Below are 13,292 nucleotides of genomic sequence, written 5' to 3' on the forward strand. Positions count from 1 at the left end.
CCCTCCCGACGCCACCTCGGGATGTGAAACTAGACCCGCCGCACCTCTGAATTGTTAATGGCTATATGAAATATTTAAGGTATGAATAAAGACTGAGTTGACAAAGCAATTAGATATTGACTGACCTTTTCGGTGTGCTTAGTATTCTGTGGCGCTCGCGCGAGATTCATTTTATGGCCGCGCCGAGCAGTGGTGAAAGGGAGACGGCTCCATTCGAGCCGGTCAGCGCCCGAGGACTCGGAGGGGACGATCTCAAAGTGTTTTTCAGAGAAAAAACTTACGCAACCAGGCAGGGTTGATATGACACGGAAAATATGCCACTGTTACCCATGGAAGGTGACGGAAGGACAATCTCCGCGGCCGCTGAAGTGGGAAGGACGGCGGCGTGGAATGTTTTGAATCAGGAACGCTCTCAACATGAGTTTCAAAGGCAACTCCGTGCGAGAGGCCGGAGGGGAAAACGCCAAGCTCATTATTTCGCATGTCTTCACCCTGCCCTATTCCATAAGACAATGGGCACCGGTGTGGACTTCATCAAGTTCCGGCTTTGTGCTGAAAAAAACAACAACAACAAAAAAACGGTGCGACACCAGGAAACAGAAACTGGGTACATCCATGCAAGGGAGAGAAAGTGAAGTATCATTCCTGCTGATTGCATAAGGCATAGAAAGCACTCTGGGATTTTCAGTATCCTCTTATTTTTTCCTGTTCCAGCGGTGTTGTTTTCACTCGCGGTTAATATAATAGGCGAAACCTTGTAGCCACACAAAAGGTGAAGCGCGTTCATTAAAGTCAAAGCTGTTGAGAGCTTTTCCAACCATTGACTAATGGGCTTGAAGCACCGGCGAAGCAATTAGAATGGCAGCTCTCCAATTTTCCGTTCTACAGCAATTACAGTGAAGTTTCTCTGCCTTCCTCGGCCCCCCCGCCAGATAAGGAGCTGGATGTCAGAGGAAAAACGGTGGGTGATAACTGAAGGTCTTCGCACGCAGACAAGTCTCCCTCTCCTGTCCCTCAGGAAGAGGCCCAGCACCGGAACGTTTAAGCTGACATCTCAAGCTGACACAAAAAGCAATTTCCACCCCAGAGTGTTGGCTCGCTCTGTGTGAAATTCGGGGGTCACTTCATACTCGCGCGACAGCATCCGCACACACCGGCCTGTTACATGCCCTGCAGCGGGGCAGGTCCACACATTCAGCCAAACGGACAAAGAGCTGTTTTCAAGCGGTTCCTTCCAGGTTTGGGGCGGAGGATGAAAAGCATCCAAGTGGTCCGCCCTGCACCTGAAAGAGCTCCGACTGCTCTTCGGTTCTGCCTCTGCTTAGCAACGCTCCGGCCCCTGTCACGGCAATCAGTGTTCATATAGACGACAGCTCGAGGGGGAATTGAGACTAGGGGGTTTGACAGGCATCCCCCCCGGACGGCGCCTCCAGGACCTCCCACAGTAGCCCCCCCCCCCCCCCCCCCCCCCCCGCTGAGGAGCAGCTCCATGTCTCACTGATCCTGACCACCTGAGTTTTTCTGGAGCCCGAAGAGAAAAGATGGCTGTAGCTTGAAGCAATTTTTTAAAACACCTTCAATTTTTGTTGCCGTGCAACAGGAAACACCACACGTCTACGGGGGAAAAAAACTGTGCATTTGTTGGGACTGTGGCGATGCGCAGTTACAGCACGTGCATGACGTGGGCGCTGGCACAGGAGGGGAAGTCGGTCTTCTGCCGGCGTGCATCTCACAACCCCTTTTTACAGCGTGTCCATGTGTAGAGAAAGGGGTTGGTAAATTCTGAGACCTGATGTGGAAACATGCTACGAATGTTATTTCTGTGTCTATACTGTGCAAACTGTACATGCTGTCCATAAATGCAAGCAACCCCCGATAAGGCACTTGGTCTTTGTCGAATCGACTGCATGAACGCATACCTGCTGAAATGACGTTAGCAACACCCTTTGTCTCCTCTTTGTCCGTCACACACACACACACACACACACACACACACACACACACACCATGGCATGTGAGAGTAGAAAGGCCAGTGACACCACCGGCTAATTAGCGACTGGCCTCATTAGTTACCGAGTCTCCATCTCTGGCCTCAGCAATTATCAGGACCACACCAAGGTTGAGCCTCCCTCCCTGTCTCCAGCTCCTCACTCTCTCACTCTCTCTCTCTCTCTCTCTCTCTTTTTTTCTTTTTTAAGCGTTATTTTTTTTTTTCAAATTGAGCACAAACTTTCTTGGATTTGCAAACATACTTTTTGAGAACAACATTTTATAAAATTCTGGTACCTTCATTTGGGGTTAGGGTTTGACACAGCGTTTATGTATTTGCAGCGTCATTATTACAGGCCTACATATCATAATGTGAAATGTTGTACAATTTATTTCATAGAAACACACCAGGGAGAATGCGGATGACCCTCAAGAGCAACTTAAGAAGATACATGCGTCTGTGCTACTTGCGGCATGTTTCCGTGTTCAGGTGTGTTGTGTATTTGCAGCGCGTCAGTCTTGCGTTGCATGCATTTTGCATTTTGCAGCAAGCGTCGTCGAATCGATTAAAATTGTCTTTTTCCATTTGCTCCTGTTGTCTTGAGCTGTAGTGCTCTGGGCTCTCAGGGTCGCTGTAAATGGGCCTATAGGTTAATTCACACAGGCGACATGAACTGAATCCACAGTCACAACCTTTGGTTGTCTGCGACCTGAAGGCTGTTAGGAGGCAGCATCGTGACTGTGTGGGAAAGAAACCACAACAGCCCAGAAACAGTTCCGTGAACAAAATGTACTAAGATTTTGAAGGACTAGGTTCAGTGGGATAAAGGCATCCAGCCCCTGCAAATTGGGTTAGCCAAACTGACTTTGTGCACTCCTGCACGTTCAGCGAGTATTTCAAATTGCAATCAAGTCAATACGAACAGAAGTAACTGTTAAATCTCCCAGAACGTATCTAAAGATTTGGGATTTGGAAACAAATCAGTGGTTTCAAAAATTCCGTGATACTCTCCCTCACAGTAATGCGCCGCTAGATGTATTTTTCTTCTTCAAGTGCAGATAGATTACCGAGCATACACTGGGATATTGACCAAATATTATTCCACATCATATAAATGATCATTAGAACTAATTGCCCAACATGAAACGCTTGGTATATATCTATATTTTTTTTAATCCCCTCTCCCGTGGGTCTCGCATTTTGAATCTTCATTAGAAACTGAATTTTAAAAGCGGACTACTAAATAGGCCGCTGAATGGTGCGAGTAGCAGGTATTTGAGTGGCATGTTATTGGGATTATCACCCTGTGCCTATCTGCCCCCCGTCTCATTTTCCCCGCCGCTCGGAGGAACACATAATTGGCTGCCTCTGCTCTGCATGCTTCACTCTACAACATGAGCTGCTCACACAGGGTTACGCTGGGTCTGTTCAGGCCAGGTCCGAGCCCCAGGTAACCACTAATACCACCGCTCCCTCTCTGCTTTACTCACTGAGCAGACAAATAGATGTCGTATTCTGTCCAATTTTCCCCTTCCTGATGCCTCGACAGGTTCATTTATTTTGTTCAAGTCGTCGGTAACTCGTACGGCCTCTGCAAAACATCTCGTGGCTTCATCGGGCTTGTCGCCTTTCCTGTCGCTGCGAACATGGCCGCGAGACGGGTGTTTTCGCGAGCGGCAGGAAAAAGGAGAAAGACGGGATCCAACCCTCCAGGTGCATGCGAGTCAAATCACGGAAAAACCAGACGCACTGCTGGGGCTCGTGGCACGCAGAGTCAGGTGGAGCAACTCCACTTTGCTGCCGTGTCTCTCCAGGCTTTAACACGCTACGTGTTTTCAAGCGTTGTTTGCTTTGACAGATCCAAAAGGCGTAGGCTTTAAAGGGATGAACACGTCGGCAGAGCAAGTGGTTCCTATCTAGAATGTGTGCTCTGTAAGGACTGATGAGGGCCGGGCCCCTTTTCCACAAGCCGCTGCCCCTTCAAGAAACACATGTCGTAGGTATAAACCAAGGAAATATAGTTTATAAACTGGGCTGCATCTGGTGTAAAGGACCGTGGACTTTTATGTAGCTATACGAGGGAGGGCACGATATCTGTGGCACTTGAGACGCCGGCGAGTCTCAGGTATCCCTGTGACAGCTTTGTTCTTCGGCGCAGGAGATACTGTGGGGAGAACAAAAGCTGACTTTTCACCCGCACCGCTTGCACAAAGGGTCAGACTCCTTCTCTGCCTCAAAGTTTTTGAGTCCAACGATTTCACATAGGGTCCCAGTGAAAGAGGAACACCTTGGAGGGAGGACAAGAAGCTGGACCAACTCTGTAATTAAAACGGGAACAAAGCCAAGAGTCAAACCCTCGAGAAGGAAAAAGTTTGGTCTTGTACTCAAAACAGCATTTATTTTTTTTATGATGATTGCTCTCCAGAATCATTACTCAAAGGAGTTTATATGTAACGTCCAGAAAAAAACCCTCATTATAATAAGAATAAACTTTATCCGTATAGCGCCTTTCGAAGGTACTAACTGCTTTGCAATAACGTAAAAAAAACGTACAACAAAGGAAAAAAACTAAACTTGGCCAATGCCGACAGTGAAGAAAAAACCATACGAGTATTTTTTTTCTGAAAGCATTTAAAGGAGTTTGCCTGCCTGAGATCTCCAGGCAGGTGAGACTCCCACACCTGAGGGGCCTGGAGGGCAGAGACCAATCAGGATGTAGGGATCATTAGGGCCCTGGCGGTTCATGGGGAGTTGGCAGATCAAAGGCGGCAGCCTGACAATTCAACACTTTCAATACAAGCGGTCAAATCTGAAGATCAATTCCAACACTCGCAGGAAGTCGGCGAAGTGCAGCAAGGTTGCTGTGATTGTTAGCTATTTGAACGTGCAGCCCGGCTGCAGCATTTTGTATCAGCTTCCCTCTCGTGAGGCTTCGCCCACTCATACCAGAATTAAGTGCACTGCAAATGCAGAGTTTGGAAGAGATAAAAGCACCGCTGACCTTTCCTCAGTCTGCGCGCGAAAAGTAACGACCTCTTTAGTCACCGCGAAAATCGAAGGGGCCAACCTGAGTCAGACATCACACCATTGTGGCCCCTTTTTTCTTTTTTCAAACATTACTAGATAAGGCACCCAGAGGAGAGCGCGTTAACGCTGCTGGTGCCAGGTCCACGGGGAGGGGTGATTATAATTACGTCTGATTTGGAGTCAAATCTTGTACCCCAATCTTGTCGGTGCAGACTAGATTTGGGATTGAGCCTAATCTCAGTTTGCAGCGTTTTTTAGCAAGCATGGCTCGATTACATTAAATACAGTGTATTCTGTTGTGAATACTAAAAATGATGAGTTTTGTTTGATGCTATGTTGCCTCTCCAAGCTCTAAATGGAAATTGCTTTACATTTTTTTACAAATTACCTTTACATCAGGCCACACGGATACATTTAGGTTGTGAGTTTGCAATATATTTGCGAACCAACCCAAGAGACAACACCCTCACGGTAACAATCCATCAAAAGATGCGTAATCGTCGACATTGTGATTCCGGCCCTGTTGTCCCGACCTCTCTGAGGTTCACTGAAAATAGTCGCGGGCCCCTCCAACGTCTCACTCAGTCCCTCCTTTGCTGAGGGCGAGAGGTTCATGAGCTCGCGTGAAACCCCAAGATATCTGTCAGGAGACGGTGATTTATCGCAGAAACGCAGCCAGTCTGCAAGTAAACAGCGAAATTTAAGCTTCAGCAGTTGTCTAGGGGAGTGCGTGTGTGTGCGTGCGTGTGTGCGTGCGTGCGTGAGCGTGTGCGTGTGTGTTTGTGTGTGCGTGTGTGTGTGTGTGTGTGTGTGTGTAAGAGAGAGAGAGATAGAGAGAAAGAAACATGCATACATAAGCATGTGCTTCAGCTCTCGGGGGAAATATATTGCATGCTCAAACAGCAGTTGACTCTTCATTATTGAGAACACTTTTTTAAAGGACAGATGGAGGACCAGCCCTCTCAATTTATTAGTTTCGATGAGAGACCGTACAGTGGAGCGAAAAAAACCGAAGCGTGACTGGAACGTTAACCTTGGACCTGTAGTCCTCGGAGGCCTAAAGCCTGCTGGGGTTTTTTATTTTATCCAATCGCGGGCTGATTTACACCTGGAAACACAGATGATTGTAACTGCAATCAACTCGCTGGCAGCAGGGAAGAAGGGAAAAGTCCGCTTTGCCGTAGGCCGGCAAACCGTTGGACTGGATGGAGCAAAGCGTGAACTCTACAATAATACAGTGAGCCAGCAACGTGTCATTATAGTATATGGCAGAAATTAAAACGCAGTACAGAAGGAAAAAAACTGACATCAGCAAGTGGACTGAGAGTAAAGCCACGGCGGGACTCGTATATTTGTTCGGAGCCATGGCTGCTGCTAAAAATTGGTCGCTCCTGGGCATGTTGACTCGAGGAATCAATCATCCCGATGTGCAGGGTATTGCAGCTTGCACTTTTTTGCATTCAAGTATGACAGGGATATATCATCGAATGAAAATCTGGTCGTTTGCTCTCTCAGGATGGGACAACTTTTACACAGTCGTGATTGTTATTAGTGGTCATATGACAGTGGACCTTTTGGTTGGGCGTCCTTCCCTTCCATGGCAGGGAAAGCACAGGTGTGAGGACTGGGTCATGACATCCGTAGACCTAGTATTCCCTCTATGACGCGTTCAAATGTCTTGTCTGCGGAAAAAATATTGCAGCAAAAATCCGACCCAGCATCAACCGAGCGAAAAGGCTGATTAGCCAGAATAATTGACGGCACCTCTGTGTGAGTGTGCCGGGTCTTTAATTACTCATCTGGGGAAAATTCATCAATCTGAGCCATTTTGAGTAATAAACCAGGCGAGCAAGTTCACATTGCGCTGCAAGGCTTCCACAGTTCAGCGTGAGTGGCTTAGTACTGCACGGCCCCCCCTTGGACTTTTAACATGCTCGCCAAAATAACACAGACCACATTCCTTATAATGTTTTGGAGATGGGTTTGACCTCACCAAGAATTCTGTAGGATCATCACAAGCAGTGTCATATTTGAATGTTGTAGTCAAACTTACCAAGTGTATAAGTGTTTTTTATACATATATATATATATATATATATATATATATATATATATATATATAAACTTGTAAACTTTGGTGAAAACGCACAAGGCTCCCTACACATTAACTTTCTACGATACCACTGATTACTCCCGATGGAGCTCTGGCTGCAAATGGAGTGGTTCACGATCAAAGCACCGATGTAAGTTTTTTGCTTTTTCATCTTTCTTTTTTTTTAACTCGTAGGAAGACGTTTTACACTTCACAGTAGGAAAGGTACAGAAATAATTACAATAATGATGTCTGAGTTCCATTGGCTGCCTGGGTCCTCCTGGTATATTGCATGTTGGCTAATGACTTAGTGGGAAACAATTTTAGTTTTTTTCCTAAAAACCTCAGATTTTCCTTTTCACACCACGCTGTGCGTTGGCAGGAAAGTAAATGATGGGCAACGATGGCATCCAAGTGTACATTACTGAAGTTCACCATCTTTGCTTCAGTCCCAAAAAATGTTGATCCTTTATGAAACGTACTATAATTCTACTACATTGAATAATGGGGGTAATGTTTTTTTTGCAGCTCTTCAAAAACATGGTTAGTATAATACGTTGTAATTCTAGTTTATTTTCAATGAACAATCATCAATACAGACGCTTGGAGTGAGCAAAAAAATTAGTCAGAACTTTGCATTGTATGCTTTATCAAGTTTAATCTTTTGTACTTGAAAAGTATGCAAAAAATAACCTCCCACTACATTTAACTCCAGGCTGGGACTGGCAATCTGGCAAATGGGCCAGATGGGCCGGCCAAGTTTTGGGCCGCAGGGCCGCCGCAGTGTTGGAGGGAAAAAAGTTTGTAAAGCACAATCGGTGTGCCGCAGGTCTATTTCAACCAGATCCCATCTATTTCTTTCTTTTTCAATCTCTGTCGCGGGCGGCCCACTTGATGTTGGAACGGCCCATCTGACCGTGGTTATTATGAAGTATGGAGGAGACCGAAGAGGAAGGGAACTAACGGACTCTTTGGATAAAAATGATATTTACTCAAAAAACACTGACAACGCCTTGAATATGTAACAGGATTGGCGTCAGGCTGACGAAGGTGGAGGAGGCTAAATCCTATGGGTGCTATTGTCTGTCACTCCCAACGTTTCTTGGCTGGCTGGCCTCTGTTACATGTACAACCAATGAGGTCTGGCCCGCTGTGGCATTGGTTGATTGTGGTCGTGAGCGAGGCAGTTCTGAATTGTGACACATAGGAGTGGTCATGTTAACCTGTGATATAGGAGCGCCGTCCGTGGTTCCTACAACAACAGCGTCGCTGCCAACTTAACATCTATCTAGCCTTTTAAATAGCCTGATATTGCAGAAGGGAAAACAGTCCGCCGAAAGCTCACTAATTAACAAACTATATATTTAAATTGGTAGTGTTCCAAGTTGTGTTTTTATTTGGTAGGAAGAATAACTTTCCCGGAGTCTTGTCATTGTGAAGCTGCCAGGCACCGAGCAAACTGTATCCGGCGAGCTGAATAAACTTTGCATTAGAAGTGTTGTTTTACGGCCACGGTTATTTTTTCTTTCCGTGGTTTGTTTCCCCAGTGGTGTTTTGCAATTTTCTTAATTTCCCTTTTGTTTTTTTTAATGCATGTGTATATATCTCTTGATATCAAGTTTATTTATTACCCAATCTCTGAAATGAGCAGAAAACACACTTCTTGTGATGATGCACGATTCGCCTTGAACACTGTGAGCCCCGCAATACCAAACAGTCTCTTCCCCAATGTGTGTAATTGCTCTTTGTACATATGGATATTTCAATAAAACGGCGATTACCGTGGTGAAATCCCAACCGTCCCATTACTGCGCACGTGGACCGCCACTTCCTGGGGAAGATGATTAATCACGCAAACAATTGCTCAGTTTAAAATACATCCTTTAAATGTGTTATTTTTTTGCCGCCGGGGGCCGATACATCGCCTCTTTCTCCACAGGAGTCAGGTCTGAAAAGAGGGTCAGGCGATGTTGTAACTCACCCTGGTCTCGCCTCCCACTGCACAGAAATCACAGTAATACATTCAGAGTCAGGGACCTGTTACGTTTTTTCCATTGCACTCCTACCTGTTGTCATGCTCCACTTTATCCTCCCCAGCCCTTATGTGTTCATCACCTCTCCTCCCCAGAAGAAAATTGTTTAAACGTGACTATTTCGGTGTCTGCCCCTGTCTCTATATTTCTACCCGATTGCCAGGCCCCCCTAATTTCCAGTCGATCCTTCATTCTTTACACTGTCATCCTGCTTTCTGTCTCCGCCTGGCCCCCCTCCCTTTTTCACTGGGTGGCGCAGGGAGTACAGCTGGACATTAATCCGCCTCAGATGAGCCCCACTCTCCAGAAAGCTCAAGGCTGCTTATCAGGCATCGGGGCGAGATTAGGACATTCAATGGTGGCGCGGTGGAGTTTCAGAAAGAAGAGTGTGGGTAAAAATAGTCGCGTTGCCTTTCAGATGCCTCTGTAAACAATGAAAAGAATAACTGAAATGGCAACATGCTGTGTTCACAATACAATAACACCCATGATAAAATCCTCAAGAATTAGGGCAACACTACAGTGAAACCCTGAATCTTCTAGCTGTCGTCTTTCTTTAAGCTTTAGCTCAATGTCTCTTTGTGCAAAAAAATAAATATCACAGTGAAATCAAACTAAATCTGAGGTGACGGTTCAAACCTCCATTCCTCTCATCTCCCATTACTTTTTGCAGATGCACAACAAACGCCTGCGGAGACTATGTTTAATTTCGAAATGAATTCCTTCATGTGCACTTTTGGGTCTCGTCTCCACGGTCGGGCATATTGATCGGTGTCCATGGTAACACCCGTTCGTCATATCCCACACAACAAACAAAAGACAAATTTCATGTTTACACGGTTTAACCTTCCATCTGTCTTGTCCTCCATCTTCCATCCATCCTTGGTTTTACATTGATCTATTTTTGCTGAACAGTCTCATCTACGCACTTAACCTCCAATTTGCATAAGTCATTATAGCTGTCAGGAGTGAGCAAGGCTATACATTCTACTAAGTGTCCATCCATCCTTGTAAGTTTAAAAAAATACCCAAGCAATTTTTACATTTTTTTGGACTAATGAAGACAAAGAGCATCCATCGCTGAAACATCATTAATACATTTGATGAGCCAAGCGGTTTTCAAAGCAATTCAATACATTCAGTACCTGACAGGCATATCAGCAATTAAAGTTATTTTATTTCTTTACAGGACGCTCTCCTCGGCCAGCCAAATCTATAATAGAAATATTCCTTTAAACCCTCCGGGAGAACAGTACTTTCCTATTGAATTCTCTCTCCTCCTGCGCCAGCATCAATTACAGCAAATGTTTGTTCTGCCAAATCAGAAACAGGGGTATCTCTCCTGCTCCATCAATAAACAGAGACCAGAACAACACGGTTACCTCGCAGTGAAAACAGGAAACTCAATTGAAGGGCTGCAGCCTTTTTAGGAAAACATAGATTTTCCTCCAGCCCTCCTGACAGACGCTGGAGTTAAAGTGTTTGCGCACAGCTGGGACTCTGGAGAGCAGGTGGACTATGGCTCTTTTTCTGTGTGTGTGTGTGTGTGTGTGTGTGTGTGTGTGTGTGTGTGTGTGTGTGTGTGTGTGTGTGTGTGTGTGTGTGTGTGTGTGTGTGTGTGTGTGTGTGTGTGTGTGTGTGTGTGTGTGTGTGTGTGTGTGTGTGTGTGTGTGTGTGTGTGTGTGTGTGTGTGTGTGTGTGTGTGTGTGTGTGTGTGTGTGTGTGTGTGTGTGAGTGAGAGTGTGTGAGAGTGAGTGAGCAGAGCTGTCATCGATGCCACATCATAGAGCTGAGTTGACATTCCTGGGTCAGTAACTGCAGCGACAGAGACAGAGTGGAAACTGTCCTCTTTAATGATAAAACATCAGGTGAGGGCGAAGCTGGAAGAACCCGGAGAACCTGCTGACTGTACAGATGAAGAAGACGAGTTCTTTCCTTAGTGACACGGGTTTCTTCTGAATGAATCACTGTGCAATCAGCGGATGGATCATTTTGTCATTCTTCCAGCAACTGAAACAGGAATCTTGGACAAGGTGGGCATTACCGTACCTGCCTCAGCAGCAGCAGCATACCATGAAGGAATGTAATTGAAGTGTTGTCCCGTTTGGTTTTTACTTGACTTGTATTTGTTTGAAAATCTTTTATTGGAGATTTTGGTGGTATGTCTCCTTTTAAATGTTCTGGTTTTGTTGTGTGTGGACCCAAGGCAGAATAAAGAATAACATACACATACAGCCATTTTCTTACTTAAAGGGGCAGTAGGCGATTCCAAAGCAATGCACGTTTTGTAAAAAATCTGCAAATATTTCCTCACCGTCCGTTAGCTGTCGCTTTTTTGTGTGCGCCGGAAAAAAAAATCTGGGGTTTTTCGTCTCAGCCCAGGCTCTGCAAATGGAAAACCAAAAAATGGTGCGGAACGCACCACACAACGCTGAGTGCAGTTTGTACACATCCCTCGGCGACACCTCACGAGACGTGCTAGCGGATGGCGCTGCAACTCTGCGGTTTTGGCCTAGAGGTTAGTGCATCGGACTCCCACACCCGGGATTGAGCGGTTCGCGTCCCAGGCCCGTGCAAAGAAATCACAAACATCAACAATGAGGGAAACAAGCTCCCTCCAAAATTGCTTACTGCCCCTTTAAAGAATGAATTTACTTCATCTACCAGCACATTGTTTGAACTGCAGTCACATTCACAGACCTGAGCCAAATGAATTGGACATATTGTAAGTTGCCTAATTAAGGTGCGTTCCTTGCACAATTCATGGAGGGTGAGTGTCGGAGGTTCCACTTACTCTCCTCCTCATCATCATAATCATCATCATCACTACATATGCTTTCTTCACAAAAGGAGCCAAATGTTAAGACGGGTCTTTTTTAAGCCTTCTCCGAGCTCATTGACATAAAACTGCATCTCCCCATTTGGCTCACTCAACACTTCCATAATAACGGTGATTATCCTCCGCACACATCTCTCTGCCTCATTTGAGTCGAATTTATCACGGAGGTGCGACTATTCCGCGGCTGCACTGACCTCCAGCGCTCTGATTTATTCCCAGGCGACCATTTCCTCCGCTTTCGCTCTCGCTGCGGGACAAAAATTGCCGCTGTGAGCCTTTTTTAATTATGAAGGTATAATTTGAAAACTTCATCAGTCCTGGGTGGCTGCTGGACGGGGGTGACAGAAGCAGCCGGCAGGCTCTCCGTCTAACAGTTTGGGTCATTATTTTATTTCTTTAAATGGAGACAAGGGCATGTTAATAGGACAGGTAAATAATAGCGGTTCAGCTTAAATGAACTTCATGGTTCTCACTCATGATAATCACGCAAGTGTCACCCTTGATGAAACTTTGATGAAACTTTTCTTCACGCATGAAGATTTTCTGTAATTTCTCCAACAGCGTATTGTAATCTTGTATTGAATAGAAGCTACAGCGTGTATTGTGTGTGAGATGAGACTGTGGTGTTGTTGAGCACACGGTGCATCATTATTTTGATTTCGTCCTCCGCTCCTCTGACTCGGTGAGGCAGCGGGACACTTGAGAGATGAAGGTGAGCGGGTGCAGCCAGCTGCGCCTGGACAAACACGAGGACAGCTCTACCTCTGACAACGCTGCATTAGACCAATTATTCACAATCAGGGATTGTTTTCTGCGACAGTGAATGTTTTGTTTACTCGGCTCCAAAAAAAAAAAAATGTAGCAAAGAGCGTGTCATCGACGGCTCGGGCAGCCGAGATTGTAAACATGTTTTTCTCTCCCCTCCCCTACGAGAGAGGATAAATAAAAAGACTGCTGTTAGAAGATTTAATTCTGAGAAGCCTCTCTCTGGGGCCCCCGCGCTGCACTAAGAAGCCTATTTGCGAAAAGCCTTCAATTAGCAAAGTAGGCTTTCATCTTCTGACCAAAGTCACCCTGAACAATCAAATTATCTCCCAACTTTAAAAAAAAAAACTAAAAAAAACAATCACTCCCAATCAATCAGGGTTCATTAGCTCCAAAATAATTCCCATTGCCCCTCCGTCATGCCGAAAAAACTTCCAGCTTTCCTCCCGAACGTGCTCATCCACACACCCACACACTTACATATGCATGTGTGAGTGTAAGGTCATCCAAAAAACACACACCTTTGCACGTGCAGACAAAAGAAAA

Source organism: Scophthalmus maximus, chromosome 21, assembly GCF_022379125.1.
Source record: "Scophthalmus maximus strain ysfricsl-2021 chromosome 21, ASM2237912v1, whole genome shotgun sequence".
NCBI lineage: Eukaryota > Metazoa > Chordata > Actinopteri > Pleuronectiformes > Scophthalmidae > Scophthalmus > Scophthalmus maximus.